A 3,632-nucleotide genomic window follows, 5' to 3' on the forward strand; every position below is an offset into this window, starting at 1 on the left:
GTTTATTGGACAACCTGATTGCGATTAAATTGCATATACTTTAGTTGTGATAATTAAGAATTAGCATTTAGTTACAAGACATCCATCATTGATATTATTTGGATGCGAATCGACGCACATACCTTTTGAGCCCATGGGAATGAGGATATGAAGAGGAACACTGCTACAGACCTAGGGATGAAATGCTCCAACAACAAATGGCATAAGCACAGCAGAGCCATAATATATAGAAGTGGCCATCGTTCCATTTTACTGCCTAACGATAGGTTGAAAGCTAGCAAGCCAAGGAAGGGCTATATACCTCTCAGTTCTCACAACTACCTTTTCATGAACCATGGGCTTTTTTAAGCTAAACCTCAGAAGACAATAGGAAAAGCCTGTTTTTCATTTAAGAATAAAAGACTTGGCCTATTATTTTAGGGAAAATTGGACCAAAAAACTCACAAACACTTGCCCATGAACCTGCGGGCTAAATAGTGTAAACTTATCTGCTGCAAGCAGCATTGGAGTAAATCCACCCTACTCCTAAACCTTTCTTACATGCATATTGTTAGTTTGTACCAAGCACAAGAAAATAAATCACTCACTTTAAAACCAACTAAAAAAATACATATATGCCCACTTTCATCCATTGAAGGCATAGCTGCAACTTATAAATCTGAACTGTACATATATGTGTCAACCATGAGTGTACAATCGAAAGGGGAAAGAATGGAAAAACAGTTAGAAGAAATTATGCCCTAGCATTGCCTCCATTTTCTCTGCACTGATCGAATAATTGCATCTACCTTGCCATTCTGCACTGATTTCTCATGACAACCGCACTTCATTTAGCAAAACCATGAAATGGAGCATGTTCCTGTCAACCTGCTAAATAGAAACAATCAGCTTCTTTTGTTAATGAGTGGCTTCCAAGCTTAACTTGTTTTGCTAAACTTTTGAAGCAAATCATGCTAGCTTATGGTACACCACAAATTGATATATCAGATCAGTGATGATCAATAATGCTATTTGCTTTCTAGACAGATAAATTCCATAAGTAACAGATAAATGCAGTTGTTTTATCTTGCTTGTTGCTTGGTAATCACTATTAATTGGAAGCACCGTAGAACTCAAAAGCAGAGGTCATCTCTCTTGAAGCAGGTCCTCTTAATGGCGAAAACATATGTAAAGAGGAATGAGTACAGATCAGTGGTGCTGCATTTGAATTCCTCTGCAATGGCAATAGTCCAGAAAAAACATCAATTTCAAAGATCTTCAAAGAAATCGAGGGCAGCGTTAGTCTGCACTGGGTTGGTAAGAACCGTCGGCTAGATTGGTTCTGGAAGCAAGCAATGATGCTCTGTTAGCAACTGTACTTTGGAACATTGGGTCATGCATTTATAGAAAATGGGAGATAGAAAAGCGGGAATGACAAGCAAAATGACCATATGTTTGAAATACCAGCTATTCTTAATTTCTTATACAGGAATAAATTTATATGCTAGTAAGGAAACAATAATCTTAGCTCTCACATCACCAAACAATATTGAAGCGATGAACTCTGACAGTCTGCCATTCATGTGATCGTGCAAATCAGTTAGCGTACTACTTAAATTAATTACAGGAAAGACAGGGTAATTCAAAAGCACATGCCTGTAAAATCACAGGATATTTTATTCAAGTAGCTAAAATGCATAACACAATAATATGTACCCATCGGCAAAAGAAAGTGCATGCCTGTTTGAATGGTCAGGAGCAGTGGAGGACAATTGTCATCATCTCCAACAATGGTGTTTTCTTGAGCAGAAGATTAGCTTGTTCCAATCTATTGTGATACCATGAAAAAAAATGGAAAATTTTTAGTACAAATCATTCAGCTTAAACAAAGATTGCTAATTACTTTAGTAATAAATTCAGCAAGCAGACCATCAGTGGATTAATGCTGGGTTAGCTGTTTATGAACAACCAACGATGGCAAATTCAATGGATGAAGCCAAATGAGCTTAACCTAGGCCGCTAGAATTCATGAAAACTCGAATTGCAATAATAGTTAAGAAACTTCACCAGAAAATTTCCTCGCGGTCGTAGGAGACGTCAAGCCAGGCACAGCCGAGAGACCAGCCAAGCGTGGGGCGGTGAAGCCCGCGGTCTCAGGTCTCAGGAACAATATCGTCAAGCCCGACGGAGGACGGGACATCCGAGCCAGGGGTCGCGGAATAGGGAGCGTCGAGGTGGAACGACGGGCTCGAGAGAACAGAATCGGGCGTATCACCAGACTGTCGCGGAGCGAGCACGGCAAGAACGACCGGGGCGCATCGGCCACCACGGAGGCGGACCGGTCGGCAGCTACCGGCGGCCGCCGCCGCTTCGGAGGGGTGGGGGGTGTTGTCAAGCATGAAGGTTGACGCCGCGAGCTGCCGCTGCTTCGGGTCTGGAGGGGGAGGGGGAGGCGTGGGAGGGAGGTGCGGGTTCCGCGTCCTCGGTGGTGGCGGGGCTGGGCGGTGCGGATGCGGCGGCGCAAACCGATGTGATGGGAGGAGGGGCGGCGGGCGGAGGGAGGTGGCGGCGGCGAGATGGAGGGCGGCGAATTTTAACTATTTTCGATACATGTAAACAATGTCATATCTACATATCTATCTATCTATCTATCTATCTATCTATCTATCTATCTATTATAAGAACCTAATACGAGATTAATCAAAATCTAGAATAAAAATAAAATAAAATCTGAAATTAGAAAAGAAAAGGAGAGTCCAAGTAGGAATACAATTTTAAATAACTGAATTTCGGAATTAAAAATAAGGAATATTGAGAGAAGAATCCGTATAAGAACCCAATACGAGATTAATTAATATTCAAAATAAAAATAAAAATAAAATCTGAAATCAGCAAAAAGAAAAGAAGAGTTCAAGTAGGAATACAGTTTAAAATTAACTGAAATTTGGAATTAAAAATAAGAAATATTGAAAGAAGAATCCATATAAGAACCCAATACAAGATTAATTAAAATTCAGAATAAAAAATAAAATAATATCCAAAATTAGAAAATTAAAATAGAGTTCAAAGTAGGAATACAATTTTGAAACACCTGAAATTCAAAAATAAAAATATAAAAATATTAAAAGAAAAAAGATTTTTAAGAAATAAATTCTGAAATTATAAAAAGAAAAAAGATTTTAATTAGGAATACAATATATAAATAACTAAAATTGGTGATAAAAAATAAAGACTATTGAAAGAAAAGACCATCTAAAACACATAACGAGATAAATTAAGTAACATGCCTATAAAGAAATAGAGTGGTAGCGGTTGATACTACATATAAAAATTGTTAATAAAACATCAAATAGAATCCTAATGACGATTAAAAGGAGGGACGGCAGGCAGGTCGTGAAGTAAACGAGCAAGGCGATTGCTGAGACTTCTAGAAAGTAAAAAAATAAACCCCATTTATAATCATATTTGATTTTTAAAATCTCCATAACAATAAAAAGGAGAAGCAGCGGGCGGGGTGTATAAGAGTATAGTTGCAGAGTCGCCGACGGTTAGCGGGACCTCTAGAAAATAAAAAATGAATTCCGACGATAGTTATGTTCGATTTGTAGAATCCCAATGACAATAAAGAGTAGGTGGCGAATGGGCCGTAGAGG

The 3,632-nt window shown here is 38.7% G+C and overlaps 1 long non-coding RNA gene across 1 annotated transcript; it reads right to left on the reverse strand.

Annotated features, from left to right (window-relative positions):
- Positions 1-445: 445 nt before the first annotated feature.
- LOC127763881 (uncharacterized) lies at positions 446-2,562 on the reverse strand. Its single transcript, XR_008015763.1, has 2 exons — positions 2,047-2,562; positions 446-1,807 (listed from the first exon to the last, which is right to left on the reverse strand). It is a non-coding gene; the product is annotated as an uncharacterized LOC127763881 (long non-coding RNA).
- Positions 2,563-3,632: the final 1,070 nt, after the last annotated feature.

The sequence above is a fragment of the Oryza glaberrima genome, chromosome 2, assembly GCF_000147395.1.
Source record: "Oryza glaberrima chromosome 2, OglaRS2, whole genome shotgun sequence".
NCBI lineage: Eukaryota > Viridiplantae > Streptophyta > Magnoliopsida > Poales > Poaceae > Oryza > Oryza glaberrima.